Genomic DNA, 22,387 nt, shown 5'->3' on the forward strand with positions numbered 1-22,387 from the left:
ATTCCAGCAAAAAGCGTAAACAACAACAACGGCAATAATGCAGTGCACAGACTGGGTAAAAAGGACAAGCTGAGGGTGGAATAAATAAGAGAAATATGGCTTATAGATATATTTTGCATTTGTAAATGTGTGACCGTACTATATAAGTACATATGTATGTATAAGTACATGAATATATATGTATGTACATATGTACAAGTATGGAGAAGTATATATTTTCAGTTAAGCTGTCCTGTCTTGCCATTCCCGCCTTAGCTGCCACATAAATATCTATATCCATATGTTCCCTGCCAGCTGCTGTCTGTCTTGGCGGCTTCTTAGCTTAGTCATCAGCATTGACTTCCACGCCGACACTCACATGTGCTTATGGCTGCATTGCGTTTCTTTCCTTGAATTTTCCCCAAGTTCTTTGCAGCTCTCGTAATTTCTTGGCAATTGTAATTTACGTTAAATCGATGCGTTGTGAAACCATAGAAATGTTTATCGTTTAATTTAAAACATAAACATTGTAGTGCCATGAATAGCTTAACATATGCACTGGCGCAAGACAAAAGTTAATGCAGCGGGTCAGAGAGTGCTCAATTTGAAAGCGAATGGGAGATAGCACTTAAAGTGTTTCAGCGTAGAAAGAATTAAGAATTTAGTGAAATCAAAATAAAAGAGGAATTAAACTAAAGTTTAATTTAAAATTTGAGTTATGTTTAAGTTTAAACTTGAACTAAGGATATTAAATTTAAACTTATACTTAAACTTAAACTTAAACTTAAACTTAAACTTAAACTTAATCTTAAACTTAAACTTAAACTTAAACTTAAACTTAAATAAACTTAAACTTAAACTTAAACTTAAACTTAAACTTAAACCTAAACCTAAACTTAAACTTAAATTTAAATTAAACTTAAACTTAAGCTAGAACTTAAACTTAACTTCAACTTAAATTTAAACTTAAATTTAAACTTAAACTTAAATTTAAACTTAAACTTAGACTTAGACTTAAACTTAAACTTAAACCTAAACCTAAACTTAAACTTAAATTTAAATTAAACTTGAAATTAAACATAAATTTAAACCTAAACTTTAACTTAAAGTAAAATTGTATTATATATACAAACTCCTAGCCAGTCCACTCACAAAGGAAAGTTGGCAATATCAGTAGTTAACTTTTAGAGATTACATTATAATAAATAAAAAATATTATGCATATTCTTAAATATGAACGAAAATGCTAAAAAGAGCAAGTTAAACAAATTGATCGGTACTTTTTTATGATGGTTTATCGTTTGAACTAGAGATCAGCGATTCAAAGAAGTAGCAAATTTGTGTTGATTGGTCATAAAAGTTTTTACCCATTTTAGAAGGTCAACCAGATCTATAATTTCACTAAGACATGTTCTTCCAAGCTATGTATGCAATTAGTAAAGTTTTCAAAAATACGAGTCATAATATTTAAAGATATATGTTAAAATTTCCCGAATACTCAGGCTGTGAAATCAACCCATATTTTTGAAAATGGCAGTGAAAATTCTAACTCAGAGACATTAGAGTGAGAAATAGGTCAAAAATACTTAAGAACTTTATTCCTTAAACAGTGGAACAGTTTTGTTTACAAAGGTCCGACCTCGATATACATAGTTATCATCGAAGAGAGGAGTGAGATTGACAATAAAAGAGTAACAGTTTTTTTAGGTTCTCAAAGAAGTAAACGAGAAATACAAGTATAGTGATTCTAGTTTGAATGTTGTCGAGTACAATCTCAAATATGGATTCTAAAATCTTTGGAAAGCGGCGGAGAGAAAACTGTTTTTCAAACTATTAAAGAGAAGGACTATTTTCTAGGATAAGATTTGGCATCAATATATATATATATATATAACAATCCAAATAAGAACTTAATTTTACTTCAGTACGAGAGGCATTCTCGATTCTTTTTACGACTCATTCACTTGTGGCATTACTTTTATACCCTGCCATAAGCACTAGTTTATCGCTCTATTTATTCTCTCCACAACACACTTCTGTTTGTAATGACTCACTTAATTACAATGGAATAAAATGTGACAAAAGAACTTTCGAAAGTGTGCACTGCGGTCTTTAGACGACAGCCAAAAGCGGTCACAGCCGAAATGCGGCCGAACAATAATAAGAAATCAGCTGAGAATCAGGCGACAAGCGGCGCTCAACAGCCAACCAAAGCGACAGCGACAAGCAGTTTGTGAGTCGTAAGCAATTTCGATATTTGATCATTAAAACTTTGCGCCATTTCCACCTCTTCCGCTTACACACACATACACGTACACACACACATAGGCAGGCACACGAAATTGCAGCAATTTGCAGATTGTTTCAGGCTTACACTGTGGCTTTCATTTTCGCTGACTTTCCACAGACACATTTTCGCCTTCATGCATGTGTATGCAGACACACACATACACACTCACAAACAGCTGCTATGTGGCGCGACTGCTAAAGTTTTGCCCGCAACGCCTTTCAACTCTTTTGCAACTGGAATTTTTAAGTTCGCCCATTAATTCGCTTAAGTATTTACTTAAAGTGCCAAAGTGGAGCGAACAATGCGCGAAAAGCCCGCCGATGCGCCGGTGCACCGTCCCGCAAAAGTAAACAAAACCGCCAGACAATAACCAATAAAAATAAGCAAAGCGGCAGCAACAGCAACAGCCGACCACAACAACACCAATAACAACAACAACAACAACAAGTGAGTGGCAGCCGGAGTAGAGAAACGGCAGTGTGGCTGCCGCCTGGATGTGACGAGCAAGCAACAATCAACGGCGAACAACAACTACCACAAGGAGAATAATAACAATAGCAACAACAACAATGCAACTTATTATCGATGAAACAAATTGTGCAGCACTAACAAACTGCCCATTAATGTAATCAGGCAAAGTTGTAAACAAACTAACAGCAACTTGCAACACACTCAACCGAACAATGTGGCAACTAATGAGATGAGAATAATTTTAACACACATACACATCCATAAAGAGGCAACACCGACAGGCGGTAGTCAACAGCAATTGCAGCAACAAACCACAATGCATGTAATTTGTGAGTAAATATGTATGTGTGTACAGCAACAATGTATACTTATGTGTGGCAAATAGGCCTACGGAGAGGTATACATATACATACATACAAATATGTATATGCATGAAGCTAGCTATTTCATTGTTGCGTTGATTTCGTCATTTACAACAACAAGACGTTTTAAATTTTCCACACGCAAGCGAATTAAAAGGCATTTTCCTGCCACGCCCACAGCGCCAAATGCAAATCAGTGACGTTACAAATACAACTGTATTCGCCAAAATTGGCATGGACTAGTCAAAGTGGGGATATCAGCTGTTGGCTGTAATTTGGAACTTTTAGTTATGTGAGGAACGCGGTAGTTCGGCTTATGGTCCTATTTGTGTGACTCACGTACATACATATGTGCAACAAAATTCTTAAATTTCCTAATTCAGCATCTACTGACTCCCGAGACATTCGAACAGTGGATATTTAGTTTTTCCGAAGATTACTAGCACATCTGCTGAATCTGAAGATGAACAAAAAATTTAACTCCGGGGCCACATGCCAATAACCAAATAAAAATGTTAACAACATACCTACACACATATATGTAGTTCTCGAAATGACCAAAAATACTTCTACTCAAAACTATATTTCCACTGAACTAACAACAAAGCAATGACAAGCGAAACAGAAAAGCAAATCGGTTCACTATAGCTAAGTGAATTCCAGCCAATGTCAGCTAGAAGTATGATAGATTTCAGGTCCGTTAGTTTCAAGTGAAGCACCACGAGTCAGCAGACTCAAGTCAAATCAGTCTAGTTAAAATTTTGCATATTATTTTTAAAAACTGCTGTGTTTGTTGCAAGTGATGCGTTGATATTCTCTGAGCCGCAGTGTAAGAACTAAGCGTTCTGCTCGAGCTCGAGCCCTACTTTAATTCGTTCCTTGTGTTTTCACTAACTGTCAAAGTTCTATAAAAGTTTGCCGAAACGCCGGCGACTGCGAACTCACAGAATACTCATAGTGTTCGTCATCTTATATTGGGACTTTGTTACTCTTAAGCCGAGGGTTATAAGGTCTCTCAAATCAGAATATATTTGAATAAAGAGAATTATTTTTTTTGAAGGCTGATACTATTTTCGATACAAATATGACTGATACTGTTTTCTAAAACGCTTAAATAAAATAGCTTGAGAGCACAGAGAGTATGAAATATTTCCTCTAATCCTCGTTTACCACTAAACCAGTTTGACTTGCCCCTTAGCCGTTTTAACATAGAAATTGAGCATTTTTTCCCACTCTTATGCTTAATTCACAGAAGTTTTGATTGGTGTTGAAATACCAGAATTCATATTATTCTTTTAACATTAAAGAGTGGGGCTTAAAAAATAACTGTAGATTTTTGTAATACATATAGTTGCAGTCTTCGATTCGTCAGACATGAGAGCGTGGTAAATCGAACAAACAGCTGGTGTAAACTCAACAGACTGATCAAATTAAATAGAGAGAATTAAATAAGTGGTTATACAAATTTAGGTATAAGGTATTTACACCTTTTACCTAATAACGGAGAGTTTTGATATTTTCCAATTTTTTGTAAAATACTATCATTACAATTTAGTTTTTGCTTAAACTGTTATTTTAACTTACCAAAAAGAGTCAAGAGTTTAAAATCTGAAAAAGAAATTTGTTTTTATTAACTGAAGTATATATATATATATTTAGCATATGTATATATTATATTTATATGTATGTAAGAGGGTGTTAATAGTTTTGCGATGTATAATGAGATTTTTTTTTTATTAAACTTTAACCAAAGTCTTAAACTAATAAATTTATACTTCCATAAATAAATGAGCTTAGATGTCGCATACAAATTTTAAAAATCACTAAGTTTGCTAAATTCAATATTAGACCTGAAAATTTGTTTTACCATACGAACATTTTATCAGAAAAATGCAAGAAATACTTTAAGCAAATATCTTGAGAAGAATCAGTAAACTCTTTGTATTGAAATTCATCTCCAACAGCGTTTACTTATAAGAGCTCACACTAATGTTCTCCCTGATGCGCCGTGACATCGACCATTACTTTTGCTCCCTTCTGAGTTTTTAAGGCTCTTCTCATATGCTTCGGAGTAATGTAAAAGGTAAAGTAGCCGGAAGAACACGCGTACCAAAATTGATGTAGTACTTTGAATCAAATCGTCTTTGATATTGATAATATTGGTTTAATGGTTGATTTTCTCACACTTTATTGGACATTCTAGTCATTCTAGTGAGTTACTAGATTTTATATTCGTTAATAAAGTCGCAAACGGCCACAGCAGCACTACTTCCATCTGGCTTAAGGGGGGAGCCTGCTTTAGAAGCCTCAAAAAATCTTTTTTTTTGCTTAAATATCTTTAAAAATAATCTAGGAATACGTTCCCAAAGTTATAGGTGAGAATTCGGAATATTTTCGAAGCTAGAAGGGAAATAGTGACCGAGCGTCTGGCAGATATATTAGCGCTTGGGGAGAAAGCGAAAACTTTGACACGCGATTTCTCGGTTTTTCATTTTTACGATTTTTCTTAATTGTCGGGCAGGATAGAAAAAAAACTAAACGTCGTATGGAATTGGGGTGGAGTTTATTATCTTTGGCATTAAATTATCTTCTATTTCAACTAAAAAAACTAAGAAAAGTCAAGTCATATTTTTAAACAAGATAAAGTAAAATTTTTTTAGTCAAAAACCACTTTTTTCAATCTTAAAAAATTTGTAAAATTTTACACTTTTTTTGGAATTTTTTTAGTTGAACTAGAAGATATATTATGAAAAAATATGAATCTCTTTGAACTTTTTGTTTCCGATAGAAATTGCGACCTGTATCCTGCCCGCCGTCCGACAAATGCACATGCGAGATGCATCGGACAATGGCTTCTCAAAGGCAGAATATCAAAAATTTCGTATCCAAAAACATTTATGAATGATGTCTAGATATATAACTACAAACTGTAGAAAATTCGCCTTAATCAATTATTTCTTTCTCTCCCAAAAAAATCGATTTTTTGAAGCCCTTAAGTTTTTTCTTGTGTAAGTGGATTCAGTTCGGAGCGTGAAGGATATACAACAAAGGGGATCATAGGAGTACCAGAAGTATTTAAATCAAATATTGTCGACCCGGCCTTTTTTACGAATAGCTTCGCGCAAACAACGCATAACACTCAAATAGTATTCCCTGTTGACAGTTTGGCTGGTCGGAAGAAATTCGGAACTTGATTTTTGACCTGGTCTGATGTGGTTTTTCGGCTTCGGCTTGATCGTCTGTTTCCGGGTCGTTAGCATATATCAAAGTCTCATTGCCAGTAATAATACGTTTCATGAAATCCTGTTAGCCGGAAAGCCATGCTCGTTTTTGAGAAAATTTAGTGATTTTGGAACTAAATGTGGTTTCACTTTTCTAAGGCCCAAATGAAATGATCTTTCAAAATTTTTTTTTACTGATCTTTCCGATATTTCAACAACGCTAGTAAGACCTCTGACTGTTATACTTCGATTCTCAAGCCCCAATTTCTTTATTTAAGGGGGTATTCTGGTCTAGACGCATGAATTTTAGGCATTTTTTAAACTAAAATAAAAAAAAATTAAAAACATTTTTGCTATCCATTTTTTTTTATGTTTTTTATTGAAGTCAAAGAAGTCTTGCGGTATTTTTATTGAATTTTTTTTTTATTGAAATTGAAATGAATTTTTGATGACTCATGCCCATGTCTTGACCGATGCTACGGCTGCTACTATGCCGGTCGTTGAAACCATCGTTGTGCGGTGGAAATGGAAACTGTATTGGGTCCATAAACTGCACAAATTTTATAGCGGCTTGAGATGCATTTTTGCCTTTATCGTAGTAGTACTGTAAAATATGCCGTATTTTCTCTTTATTTTGCTCCATATAACTCACGAACGACTTAAAAGAAACGACAATCAATCAAACACGTATTAGCGCGTGAAATGAGCTTTCCCAAAAGGTATAGCATGACCCGATGCGACGAATAAAACTAGAACTACGCGCTTTCAGCGCCAACTAGCGAAAATACCGCAAGACTTTTTTGACAACCTATTATAAGAAAAAATTGCAAGAAAAAAAACCAAAATTCGTCGAGATAAGGGCCGGTGGAGTGGGGGCTTCAAAAAAACGGTGCGTCCTGGTTGACGTGATTTCAACCCTTGTAGAGATCTAAAACACAAAAAACAAAAATATTCTTCATTAGTAAGGATGTCGTTATCGGGTTGACCATTTAAAAAAAAAAAAAAAAAAAAAAACAAAATGGCGCCGACTTGAAAAAAAATTTTGTTTTTTACCCGATTTTTTCGACCCTTCAGATTTTTTTTTTTTTAATAATAAGCAGACACGATAGAGCATTGTATAAAGAATCAAAGGAATCGGTTCAGTAGAACTTGAGATATCATGTCAACCACCTCAAAAAAAGTAGTTTCGAGAAAAACGCGTTTAAAGTTTAGGAGACAATTCTAGTGAACACTTCCTTCCAAAGTCATATTTTTGAAAGTCTAAACTTTCAAAATATGCAAAAAAAAATCGATTTTTTCAAAATCCTAGGCCAGAATACTCCCTTAATTGACGTGTTGATCATCAGTTGATGTTGATGGCCGTCCCGGATGTGGTCTTTGAATAATTTGTACCACTCAAAACCACTTGCTCGCGACAAACAAATATCACCGAAAACTTTTTTCAACATTCGGCACACAAAATTTAATGGAATTTCTTTTTTGAATAATGTCACCCTTCGTAAAAATCGCCGAAAGCACTTTATGCATTTCAGTATGACAAGCATATACTATACACTTATGAATATTTTGATATGAGATTTGGTACAGATATCACTGTTAGTCACCCCAACATAGAAAAACTAGTATTTCGACGAATTTAATATTAATATTCTTTCTATTTTTGCCCATAGTAAAAAATCAACAGCAAAAAAAAATTTTATTTAATAAATAATAACGAAGATGGCTTTATTCGAATTACAACTCCAACAACATATAGTCTAATGATCAAATAAAAAAAAGTTTTTCATTTCATTATTATGCCCTTAATATACCCTAAGTTCAGCAAGAAGTTTGTAGGAGTAAGAAGCAAATATCGGAGAACCCAAGAAGCATATGACATACAAAGTGACCAATCAAAAACAAGACAAAGATCTTCATAAATTATTTTTTTCTTATTATTTGCAGATTTTTTTCATCAACAAATCTTAATTCTTCAAACTAGGCCAACAATTATTTAGTATGCAATACTTTGTTACATTTTCAAAGTAAACACTCGCGTTTAATGTTCGAATTTAGATAGCAGATCTGTATCCTTCACATTCCATTCCGAAAACTGCATATGATCTGGGAAATTTACACCTACATTTCAGATGAAATGCTGCGCACCTACACACAAACACAAACACATATATAAATACACACAAACACAGAGTGAAGCACATAAAGATATCGCCGAATCAAGCAATAACTTTTATGAGATTTTTTCGAAATTCCACAAAATTTCCACATTTATTAGTAGCTAATACAAATATTTATGGCCGCAAATAGTTCAGCTGAGTCGTAAAAATCTCAATCAAACCGCCTGTAAGTGCGCTAAAATAAAAGTACACACAAGCAGGTGTGTACAATTTATGAAGTGTAAATGTTGCATTGCTGTAACGGTATTTTCGGTAAATCTGGGCTAGAAACGCAGACCACCGGCGACCTCGCACAAATCTTCTCAGTTAATTTCCAAAAACTGCGCCACTTTTATGTGCCAATTACGCGGCGTAAACAATAAATATACGCACTAACGGTACATGTACGTATCAACACATGTGTGGTAGGTGTTTACGATATTAAAAAATATTTTTTTGCTGTATTTTGAGTTTTTAACGATTGACCAGCGGTAAATGGTGAAGTTAAATCACTGGTGCATTTTTAAAATCGCAACCGGAGAGCAGAAAGGCGTTAAGCAGCTTTAAGTGGAGTATGATAAAACATAAACAAATATATGAACACACACACTCATGCAATAAAAATCGATTTTGAGTAAGAAAACTCAAAAAAGCAAGGCGTTAAGCATTTAAAACACTCAACGAAATCTTCCTTCAACACTTGCGGGTGGCCAACGGGTCATGCCACATGCCACACATGCTCACAAGCGTGCGTTTAAGTGCGGCGGCAATAAAAGAAATAATTTATTAAAAGTGCATTTAACAGCCGCATGCCAGCGCAGTCGACGCCGACGCCGACGTCGGCAATGGTCCAGAAATTGTGCGTAATTGCAAAATCGGCTGATATAGTCGGTCAACCGCAGATGCCCACTGAAATGCAACGAAGTGTGGAGAAATATATGCTTACATGCATACAAACATACATACATACATACTATATATATACAAGCATGGAGTGAAATCCCAGAACAGATGTTGCGTGTGTCTATAGGGATAAAGTGTGCTTGCCTGTAGATATAATATTCCTACAGCCCCTTGGATTGAAATTCAATTTCGTGCAAAAAATTAAAAAAAAATCACTTATTCGCCAGCGAAACGCAGAGCAATATTATTGCGAAAATTACTGCAATTAAATCATACGAGACGGTTACGTTTCTTTAAAATGTATGTGGGGATATAGGCGTAACATATTTTTAAATTATATTCTCAACTAAAAGTTAATATTTTTGTGAGTTCTCTTCGCATTTGCGGTCTCAGTTACTTATACCGGAATCATATTTGTTATATAGGTGAAAAGTAGTGACTTACAGACGTCAAAGAACGTATACTAAAATTAGCCAAACTTTCTCCAAAATATCTTCAGACGTTTAAGCAAATATTTTTCAAATATTTCATTTCTCTCTTTTTTCACCTACCTCACTGTGTTTTCACACTAAGTAAAAACAGAGGACATTGTTTTTGACTTCGTAACTGAAAAGGTGATATGACAAAATCCGTTCTCACATTAGTCGGCTCTGTATAACTGGAACGGACTCGAAATTTTATCAGGCAAAGGACTGCCAAATCGACTTCCACTTTTTTCAGGCATATTTTCTGCTGCTAAAACAACAAAAAAAATGTTCGAAATCACCAACTAGCAAGTAACAAAATCTCTATTTTCTTTGAGTCCTTTTATTCCTGTACTTATTGCTTCTATCCCTATTAGCCACAGCTACAAATTCAATCCTAGAAATCCTAAAACTGTAAATATCAAAGACTCTGGGTTCATATTAGAGTTTGAACTTTGTGAGAGAAAAGTTCATTCCACAGGTTTGCCTTTTTAAATAATTAAGAAAAATAATCAAGGGAAATAACTTTTTAACTTTCTTTCAACATGTTGGCTAAGGTTTTTATAGAGTTTACACTCGTGATCATAATTCCATGATGAAGAACAAAGTACGCATAAACAACGTTACCTGAAAATTCTCTGAAGATCTTATTAAAATATCATATTCAGAGTTTCAGTGTTGAAATTGTTGCTCGCACAGATCTCTATCAATGATTATTTAATGAAAAACCTAAAAATTTTTAAAAAAATTTCCCGAATCAATAATTTTTGTTTATAATTTGTATAAGGTCTGTCGCAAAAGAAACAGAACTTTTTAAATATAACTGTGGGTATATGAAATAAAAACTTTGATGTCTTGTTGATATTTCGTAAAAATTTTATGACAATTGGATAACTACAATCGATGTTAAATACAAAGAGCAAATATTAAATTTTGTTTTAAACTTGGGAAAACGTTAACTGAAACATTTCAAAGAAGAAAAAAGTTTATGGTGATCAGTGCCTATCCCGTTGTAATGTGCATGAGTGGTTTAAGCGATTCCACAAAGGTCGTGAGGACTTCTGTGACGATCAGAAGTCGGTCGTCCTCAAAAGTCAAAGCTGATTTGTTTTTACGATTCCGAGGGTATTGTACACCGAGAGTTCGTCCCACCTGGCCAAACGATTAATGCTGTGTTTTACCTTGGTGTTGTGAAGCGTCTTTTGTCACGCATTCGTCGTGCTCGACCACAATACCGTGAGGCAGGGTCCTGGCGCCTGTTGCACGATAATGCGCCGTTTCATCGGTCGACGCTTGTCACTGATTTTTTGACAAAAAACTCCATATTAACCATTAATCACTCACCCTACTCACCTGATCTGGCACCCTATGATTTTTACATATTTGGAAAACTTCATTTGCCCATGAAAGGACACTGGTTTCAGGACATTTCAGCTATCCAAAAGGCGACGACCGATATTCTCAAGAGCATTTCGAAAAATGACCTTAAACACTCATTTGAAATGCTAATTGACCGGAATACTTTGAATAAAAAAATATAACTTTTGAAAAATATTAATTTTTTGTTGTTTTTTTTAACAGTCCTGTTTCTTTTGCGACAGACCTTGTAAATCAGAAATTAAGGCAGCAAGTAAATGGTTTTAAACGCGGTGTTGGCTTCTGTAAAGACAGAAATAGAAATCTGATAACAGATACCCCAGAGTACACTTAAAGTTTGGTGGGAATCCATCTTGATACTGCTAAATACTAAAACAGTGCTTCGACTTATGAGAAAGAATAGAAGAACATGCAATAACAATCTTTAGTCCCATCACTTGATCACTTGAAAACAGCTTTAAAGCGGCTTACGAACAACAATGCCTCAGGGGACGATGTATTACCGGCTGAACTGATTAAAGCCTGCGATGAGAAGCTAGAAAAGCCGTTCTGTCTAAGCATGATTTGATTGGATAAACCGGTCGAAATTTCCTCTACCCTATGTACAAGAAGGGAGATCACGTAGTTTCCGCGCTTTAACGCGAGATCAGCATTCTTAATATAAGGATATTTTGACAACATTGTGCGGAATACTGAAGCTTCTTGTAAATAAACTTATTGGACCTTATCAATATGGCAAGACAGATACAATAGATCAGATTTTTTAAAATATGTTCATTAGTTTTTTGTCGATTTCACAGCCGCCTACGACAGCACTGACCGGACGCTATGTCCATATTTGGTATCTTTTATGGTTCTGCAGAATGACCACAATAATTATCTCCATCGAAAGCGAAAAGGACCTCTGAGATCCTTTCGATCGTAGATAAAGTTTAGGAAAGAGAGAATCTCTTTCGTTCGCCTTCTTCAATATAATTCAGGAAAAGGTGATACGCGCCGTAAATCTGAACCACAAAGGTTGGTCTAATGGTAAAGAAGGGCCCTAAAGGCCACAAACTATAGTTCCCCAACTTTGTTTATCTCGGCATACATAAATACCACTTCCAATCTAAACCTGAAGACCACGCGTACAATAACTCTCGCTAAAAAAGTGCTACTTTCTGACTGGTAGGCAAATCGGAAGCGGATGCCGAAAGACTGCTTAATAAAGTATATGGTATTAAGTTTGCCACGAAGTTCCTAACAAATAGAAGGAAACGTCGGAGATCCTATAAAGTATATACTCGTAGATATAAATGATCAGCTTGACGAGCTGGGTCGATTTAGCCAAGTCGATATGAGATATCGATCTGAAAATTTTCAGATGTTCTTTTGTGCCCTTTGGTCTGCTAATTTGTGAGAAACTCTCGATATCGCACCATAGCGTATAGCTACCACACAAACTGAACGATCAAAATTAAGATTCACATCTCTTAATACCATTTATGCTGTAAAAAATGCTCCTTGAAAGCGTATTATAGCTTCGGTGCAGCCGAAATTAACGTTTCTTCTAAGAAATGAGGTGTCCAGACTACCGAAAATCAAAATTAGACAAACAATTATGTACAGTAATAATATGAGAGAACCATTTTGTAGATCGCGAAATTTTGTAATCGCTGAAAATACACTCTATATACACCTCTTCTCTCCCAAAAAAAATATAATTTCCAAAATTGGTTTTCACTGCTCAACACACCTGCCCGACGAATTAAGCACTACGAAAGCTATTTATTTTTAAACCAATGACGCAGTTCACACACACACACACACAAATACACGCAGATCGGTTGCGGAATACACCAAGTGTGCATTGTTTATTGCGTAAGTGTTGAGAAAAATTTGATTTGCAACACCACCGCAAAGCCGTCGCTTGAGTGTGCTTACGTGGAGATCGAAAGGTGTACGGGGGGATTCGCCATGTGTCGGCACCTCAACGGAAAAGACATAAAATTTGACGCTGATGCAATCAGTGAAATGGCGAGCGCACCTGTGTTGCTCGCACCACAAGCGCTAATGTAACGGTTGTGGTGCCAAATAATCACAAAAGCAAAAAGTTAACGGAAAATCCAAAAAAAAGTTCAATAAACAAAGTTGAATAGTTTTGAAAGGGGAAAAAACGAACATAATACTTAATTTTTAAAAGAAAAATGATTTGAGTTCCTTCAGATTTTTCACTTTGAAGTGCCGACACACACACACGCACGCACACAGATGTGGGTCAAAAGCAGAAATATTTAATGAAATTAAAATTCGAATTGGAAAGGTGCAAGCTGGCCACTCTTGTTTTAATTAGCTCACCACTCGCTTGTTTATATTTTCATAGGTGATTTTTTTATAGACTCTTTTATTATTTTTGCTTCCAAAGCAGTTGGGGCAACAGCTGCGCCATGCAAATTAGATAATTGTTGCCACATATTTGATATGAAAGGTTGAGCGCGTGAGTGTGTGTGTTGTATGTTGCATATGTCGAATTTGCCTTTGATTTCCGCTTTGATTTTCTTTAACATTAACCATCCTAAATTTTCTTCTCTCTCTCCTACACTCACTTGCGGCATTGTGCGCTTGCAGCGCTTCACTGGTGTTGCATTCAACGTCGCATTCCGCAATCGACAATGGCGGCGAACGCGAAACTTTTACGCTCTAATTAATGCCGAACAAAAGCAAAAATACAAATGCAACAACAGCAACAGCAACAATTTTGTTGACGACAATAGTTTACTGCGTGTCCTTGTACCCATTACATTGTTGTTGCGCGGATATCTGTTGTTGCATTGTTTATCCTTCGCTATAATTTGCAATTAAAACACCGTTATCCATGAGGGGTATTTATACAAGTATAATTGGAACAATAATTAAATTTTATTGAGTATGTGTGTAAGTAATCAAGAAAAGCTTTATTCTGAGGGACAAACAAAGGTTCATCACAGAAAATCTCTTAAATATTTTATTTTAATATGATTACTGAAAAATGCAATAGAAAGTGCCAAAGTTAGGTAGGATAAATATAGCACGTGCAGAACTTAAGTCGCTCGACCTTCCCAAGCCACATCGCTTCGCTCTATGGGCTCTTGAAAAGTTTGAAGAAGATCTGACGTTTTCGAGCCATATTTTGTTCAGCGATGTAGCCCAGTTCTGGCTCAATGGATATGTAAACAAGCGAAATTGCAGCATTTTGGACGAAAAGTAATCTGAAGAAATCCAAGAGCTGCCATTTCATCCAGAAAAACAACTGTTTAGTGTAGTTTGTGGGCCGGTGAAATCAACGGTTCATATTTCTTCAAAAATGGTGCCGGCGAGAGCGTAACCGTCAATGGCGACCATTATCGCGCCATGGCAACCGAATATTTGATGCCTGAAAATGAAACTCGTGAACTCGGCGACATTTACTTTTAACAATACGGTGCCACGTCCCATACATGGCATAAATTAATATATTTATTGAGAGAACACTTCGGTGAGCAGATAATTTCACGTTTTGGGCCGATCGACTGGCTATTACACCGTTAGAATTTTTCTTATGGGGATATGTAAAGTTTGAAGTCTATGCGGACAATTCCGCTTCGATTTAGGCCTTGGAGCAAAACATCACGCGTGTCACTCGTCAGATACCAGTCAAAATGCTCGAACGAGTCATCGAAAATCGAACTCAATGAATAAACTGAGACGTAGCCGCGGCCAAGATTTGAAAGAGATAATCTTCAAGAAGAAAATGTGAAGAATGTTCTTTCAATGAAATAATCGCCATTCAATTTGTAGTTTCAACAGACGCTTTCCGGCAGCCACTATATCTACTGCCTACCTGCTTCTAAGAACATTTTCCCAAATTGTTCTAAAATAATTGTAAAAGGGTTGCTTAACATTTCTGAACTAAACAATTGCTTCTGACTAACGATTTAATACAGTCTCTTACTATCAAAAAGATCTTTGACAGTCGAAAACCTCGAACCGTTTAGTCATCTATCTTCGAGCTGATGCACAATAGACCGTAGGTCCCAGTGCAAAGCCTCAATTTTACTATCATTATATTTGATAAAGGATTTGAAATGTTATGGGTTTTTAGTAAATACGGCCTTTAAGGTCATCACTCAGAAAACCGATAAGTATTTTGGAAAATTAGAAAATAAAAAAAAGCAAGCAAGAACCAAAATAATCTGACTGCACAAGATTTTAATACGATTATATTTCTATAAACTGAATTGCAAATAAGTCAGATATCTCGTTCCCAAAATCGTTGTCTTTATAATACAAGAAATGGATGTAAAATACAAATTTCATAATTGACCTTTACAAGAATCGTTTCACAACTATTACAAGCCATTTCAAACCCGAAGATATCGAACTGTCAACGATCTCAAGGTGGTGTTTAGTTTAATTTGAAATTGCCAGTTGTGTGAAATTATGAACTCAACATGAGAGTGAATTTTATGATGATATCTGAGCTATTCAAGCATCCGTAACCGAAGTGCTGAAGAATATTTAAATGAGTAACATAAAATATTAGGAATTTTGTTTAAATCATGGTGTATATACATAATACATGTTTTTAAATCCGGCGATTTTCATAAATATATCTTTTCACACTGTTGAAACTTTTTAATAAACATGCCAGGGGCTCCTTAAGAAAAGTTCCAGCGCTAAATCGTCATGAGATCATCGCAAACATTTTGAAATAGTGCAAGTTTCATCATTTATTGGAATTTAATATTTAAAAGATTTATTTTAAAATAAATGATATAGAATATATTGTAATATAATTTCATTGGCAATCTAATTAATTCCAGCTCCATCATAATATATTCAAAAGAATCGAATATTAACCGGTTATCTTAGTAGCGCACTTTTATAACCTTCATATATGTAATTCTGTTATTCTCAATAATATTAAGTAATTTACGTATAATGTTACGAAAGCGCATACTTTGCAAACTCTGTCGGCCTTCCACTCTTCCACATTTTTTTCAAGTTTCACTTATCGATTTTGTGTTCAGCACAAAAAACTTTGCTGTCGAACTATTTGTAGTTAAGTTAGCAAAAAAAAGTTTGTTACACACACAAACTTACAAAACTTGACTGAAATTGTTGTCATTGGCCTTGACTAAATTAATTATCATATTATTTGCGTATGTCTGTGAAGACATTTCTCTGCTTATTTGCATAAAAACCTTGGTACGCAATATTCTACATTGATTTTACCATAGTTGTTGCGCCAAGATGTAGGCTTTAGTTGCCGTGAATGTCGCTTATTTAAGTAATTCTTGCTAAGTTGTGTCTTTGAATGTCGGATAACTCCAAATAGGTGGCCAATTTTATTCAATGTGCTTTTCTATCGCAATTGAGACATTATTTTAGGCTAATAATATTTCTGTGATAGTTTTAAAGTTCTACACTAGTGATTTGTGACAGTACCGGTAGACAGAATATCGGCATTCATGCTAAAGAAATTTGAAAATACTAGTGTGTTCAGAATTCTCGCTCTCTCTCCACAATAATTATAAGCTACTCTACTGTGATCAAATTGTCAATTTCATCTCCTTCAAAGTAATCCCCTCACGATGCAATACACCTATGCCAACGATTCAGCTTATACAATATATTCTCAATTGAGTCAAAACGGTGTCCTCGGAGTCGTCATGTGAATTTGCTGAATAGACAGAAGTTACACAAAGGTAAATCAGGCGAATGCGGTGGTAGCGGCACGATATTAGTTGAAAATGTGGCGAAATGATCACGAATAACCAATGCAGAATGAGATGGTGCATTATCGGACTTCTTTGTTCAATAAATTCAGACATACATAGTAAAAATCGAAGAATTCACTTTTAGAGCCTCACGAAATGACGCGTATCTCAAATACTAATGAATATTTTGACGTGAAATTTAGCATAGATGCCACTAACAGTATTACCAACTTACAGAAAAAAAATTTACCGATTCGAAAAACATTTGATCACAGTTGTATATAGATGTGTCGATGAACTAAAATCGTGACAGAATTCCAAGCAGGATGGAACCAAGTGTATAAGTTCACGCAAGTGAGGAAAGCTCTCTGTGCGCCATTCACTTGTTAGTGGCCAGAAATGGTTCTTTTACATATGGCTCAAGCAGTTCAATTCTTCCGGCTTTAGGCCAAATAGCCTCTGGGTAGCTCAAAATACATCCGAAGTCGAGCTGAAGTGAGGAGGCGAACCGTACATCCCCAGGGTTGTACGTCGGGTTTGGGACCCACCACGTAAAAAATATCTCCAATTAAACAAAGAAAACTGCCTCGGATGAGAGTCGCTTCTTTTTCTAGTTCAATCTTTTGTATGTCCGTCAGAAATTTGAGCTCCATATGTCAATTAGTGTGTGTTTGGCAGCTGTTTTTTAACAATGTGAAAAGTTTGTCTAGCGATTTTGACCTTGAAAAAAGAAACTGGACAAAGATTTTTTATGCTTCTATTGGCCAGTAAACTTATTTTGAAGGCGATAATAAAGACCTGTAATAAAATGCATAAAAATGTTTTTTTTTTGTCAGTTCGAGTCCGGGTTAAATTTGATCAGATAGGTTTACAGGGGGATATTTTTCGATTTTTATGCTAATACGTCTACATAATGACTTATAATACTGCAACAACAACATTAAAGACTTCCAAAACCCCAAACTGGACAATAGTATAGGCTAAAGGAAAAATCTGTTCTAACTCTCTCAAAAGAGGTTTCCTCCTTACTCCTGTTTTGTACCACAGGAAATATAACTGTAAACATCCAAGTGAAGACATTGTATAATCTATAATTATTTCACTATTTATGTGCATTGTTTTTGTAAAATTCGTATATTAAACTACAACAACATCAAAAAAGTATGAAAGCAACAAAACATTTATATATTCGAAACAAGAGGCTCTTCGAAAATTATTGATGGGTTGTTACTTAGCAATTTGTGTTCCAACAAGTGTTCCCATTAAGGCACGCATGATTCAAAACCATTCAAAAATATGATAAATGTCTCCTTAAGCATATTTGAGCTTTTAAATATTGCTACATTTCTTTTATGCTTTGAAAAAAGAAGCCAACAATTTTCCAATGAGGCGCGAGCAAGTGCCGAGAGGAAGGGGATAAGATGACAAATATGCTGCTAAGCCGCTAACCGGCGATAAAAATAAGAATATGTGCTGCACACATATGTAAATGAGAGAAAATATGAGCGAAACAAATTTCACGCCAAATGCACGAGTCCAAATTAATATTAAGTGGACTAAAAGGCGCAAATAAGTGTCTTTATAGGCGAAAGCTTGTCAGAAACGATGCGATGAATGAGGATTCGGAATTATATATACATATATGTATATACAAACTAGTATGTAAGTGTATATGTGGACTATGAAAAATCGCGCGAGTGACACGCGCACAGCACGAATGTCGCCGCGGAAGAGCGAGGGAGTGAGAGAAAGCAGGCAAGCCGGGAAAGCGTCGAAAGCGTGCGACTGCGATTCATGCAATTGTCAACCGTCAATGCGAAGAACAGCGAAGCTTTCGGCGTTGCAGGGGCATAAGAGTGCATGCTATACTCGTGGGGTAAGTGTAGGCCATTCCAAGAGGGGCGTGAGATGAATTGCCACAATTCCGCTGATGGCATTTGCATGTATTCGTGTCTGTGTGTGTGTGTTGGTAAGCGCATGACTCAAAAATTAAGTGGTTTTGTTTTAAATCTTTCACGTACTACATTTTAGTACAATTGACAACAACAGCAACAACAACAACTACCAGCTAAAGCTTACAACAAAAGAGAAATCAGTGAAATGTCTGCCGAAGAACGAGCATGAATGACGCGGAAAAATCTACGCTGCATGTAAATGCTATTATTTATATAGATAGTTGTTGTTGTTAATGCCAGGCTAAAACTTGCCGACAGCCAGCGCGTCCCGTGGAAGACAGCAGCGGCGAAGCAACCCTGCGGCCCACTTGAAGTCAAAATCGCAAATCGCGTTGCAAAAATAAATGGTTGTTGTTGTTGTTGCTAGTATTGTTGTTTCATTTCAAGATTTTATGCCACATATATTTTTTGTTGTTGCTGTGCAACTGTTGTTTTGTAAATGTCAGTCTTCATTTGTCAAAGCTTTTTCCGCGTAGTTTGCTGAATTGTATGTATATATATGTGTGTGTGTGTGTTGCAACTAATGCGTGTGTATGTTTGTATAAATATATCTGTCCTTAGCGTGTTTTGCGCTTATTTGCCGCCGATGATGTTTTAGTCGCAAGTTGAGTCACTTAAGCAGCGCCAGTGACAGCGGCAGCCAAGTTAATATAACAACAACAACAAGTACAACATAAAGTAGTCCAACAAATACTTGTACATAAAATAAATGCTAACAAATGTGCCGTAAAGTTTTTCATCGCGCTTGTAATTGTTGATATCCAGCGCTGGCTTTCTCAGGTTCAAGTGTACTCAGGGTGGCAGAGGGGCGGTTCAAGAAGCTGGCGCTTAGCGTCTTTATTGCCTTAATCTGTTGCAATTTAGGTAAACCTAAGAGATATGAACAAAGTGTGAGGGGTGAATTTGTAATGTTCGCGACGAGAAAACTGGACTCTTGTGCCACCATCTTTCATTGATACTTGAAGACCAGTGTTTTTAAATTATTTATCAAAAAATGACCAATTAGTATTCAAGCCTGGTTTCTAATACTAATTGATAATATGGTATCTGACATACATACAAGTATATGTATTTTATAATAATATCTGAGTTTTCTAAGTCCATTTTTTTCTAGCAAAACTTAAATTTTTTCACTAACGAAATGCTTATAACTACAAAATTGGCATTAATAATAGTCATCATCTCAGCAATCAGCGCTTAATTGAGGAGCACACAAAGGAAGGAAATTTATGAAGAAAATTAAGAAAAAACATCAATTATTTAAAAAAATTTATGTTTTTATACATATTTTTAAAATACACAGTAAAACTTTGTAAGAAAAAAATTAGTTCTCGAGTTACAAGCGTTTTCCAACGGCGCTAAAACAAGATTTCCACTTCTGCATTGATTCTGGCCTTCAAGAAATCATTGACAAAGTTGAATTTTACCAAAAATTTGGTCGTTTTTGACCTGCCTAAATTAAATTTTTGATCAGATCAAAAAACTGGTAAATCATTGTTTGAAAAATTATAAACAGAACACGCAGAATTGTATACGAGTAATCACTCAAGCATGTTTGAAAAATGAAGTTCAGAGTAAAATGTGAGATAAACTTATGGAGCTGATTGAACTGATCGAACGGCTACACTCCAGAAACTAATTGAGATTTCGAATTAAAATTTTAGTTTATTATTTTTAAAAGTATAATCTATCAAAATATGAAAAATTGAGAATGGTTGCCACCTGTTTAAAAATATTATTTAAAAAAATTATAAAATGTCTAAATTCTATAATATAAAATACAGTTAGCAGTTTAAATGGTCTTAAGAAAAAATTGCTTGAAATACAACTGAGAAGAGTTACCAACTTTTGGAAAATAATAGTATTTATGAAAGGAAAGACCAAAATAAGATTGTCAAGCACAAAAACATGAAGAATAGCTAAAATTAAGAATACATTTGTGGTGAGGTTACCACTCAATCATTAGTTTTATTTCAATATAATTGATTAACCAAATTAAAAATTACAAAATTAGCAGATATTTCAATAGGATCGCAACAAAAGTAGACCGCTAGGGACAGCAAATGACGCTCGCTCTTCTTTCCCACTCTTTTGGCATTTGTCTTCAGTAAGGTTTGCTATTTCATCATGGAAATATACATATATGATCCAGCAACGACTCAGAGATACTAAAATTACCGAAATTCGGAGTCAGTGTCCTCAACATTAAGAGCGGACTTTTCAATAAGAGCGCTACTAAAATTGTTATAAAAAAATTGGTTTGAGATATCAAAGAAAGTACATTCGTACCTACTGCATTATTCACCATTGCATCCCGAAAAAATGAGGGTTTGGAGCGCCTTATGAGCCACGGGCGCATTGGGCCGTACTTCTTCCGTGATTATCAAGACCAGCACGTTACTGTGAAGGGGAATCGGGGAAGTTAATATATAGCCTAATCACAACATAACTAAAAAATCAAAATAATCAAAATATTGAAAAACTATATATTTTTATAGCTAAAAAAAATTTATTATTAAATTTGATATAAAAATATTGATGGCAAAATCTACTTTTTCCTGTGGATGAGAGTAAACCAAATTTTCTAAAACTTAGTTAAAGGAAAAAATTTACTTTTTCGTTTTTCGAAGTTAGACTTCACGATAAAAATTTTTAAATTCGAATTTCGAAATTTAATAAAATTGTTATTATTTTACTAACTATTTTCTACGCTTTTAGATGTTAGACTTCTCAGTAGGAATTTTGAACTTCGAATTTCGAAATTGTCGAGAGCAATGGTGCTTGGCTAGGCCAAGTGGTGTTTACATACACTTGTATGGAAATACGTGTTGTATTTATGCTCATATATGTATGTACAATATAGATACATTTTTGAAATTTCTTACCTCTCGATTTGGTTGAAATCAAATTGGCTGCCTTGTTCACGCTTGCCTTGGCAATAGCGTTCACAAAAAATGTATCATTTTGAGAAAAATTACATTTTTTCTTAACCTTTAAAACGCTCTAGCGGCTAAAGTAAAGCCGCTTTTAACATTTAAAGCCTAGATAAACATATGTACAAACCATTTTGGTGTAACGAACATGAAAACAGATAAATCAACCGTGCGAAGTGATAGAAACATACCAAAGTTCATATATTTTCATACAAAATATATGGGGTCTAGCCAAGCACCACTGGTGCACTAAGGTGTAATATTATAATATCCTTTTTTCGTTCTTCGATACGATATCCTTGAATTTTTTTCTGAATTCTATACAAAAAAAAAAAATTCTTGGAAGCTACCTAGAAGCGCAAGTCCTTTGCTAAACTCTAAATATATTTAAATAACATTTAAAAACAAAATATGCCTGGCCAGACCCGAGGGTCTCGATGAGCGTTAAATTGTCATTATTTTACTAAACTCTATTCACAACTGCAGCGAAAAGTCAAGGCTAACGAGATATGCAGCAAAATATTGCTTGAATCCTTGAAATGCTTCAACTAAATCACCG

The 22,387-nt window shown here is 35.1% G+C and overlaps 1 protein-coding gene across 1 annotated transcript in view; it reads right to left on the reverse strand.

Moving 5' to 3' along the window:
* Nucleotides 1-22,387, reverse strand: part of LOC126762469 (putative uncharacterized protein DDB_G0282129) — a 149,057-nt gene that overhangs the window by 106,731 nt on the left and 19,939 nt on the right. The window contains exon 2 of the mRNA XM_050479240.1: nucleotides 4,687-4,710. The gene's annotated coding sequence lies outside the window, so the exon portion shown is untranslated. The remainder of the gene's footprint in view (nucleotides 1-4,686; nucleotides 4,711-22,387) is intronic.

This window comes from Bactrocera neohumeralis, chromosome 6, assembly GCF_024586455.1.
Source record: "Bactrocera neohumeralis isolate Rockhampton chromosome 6, APGP_CSIRO_Bneo_wtdbg2-racon-allhic-juicebox.fasta_v2, whole genome shotgun sequence".
NCBI lineage: Eukaryota > Metazoa > Arthropoda > Insecta > Diptera > Tephritidae > Bactrocera > Bactrocera neohumeralis.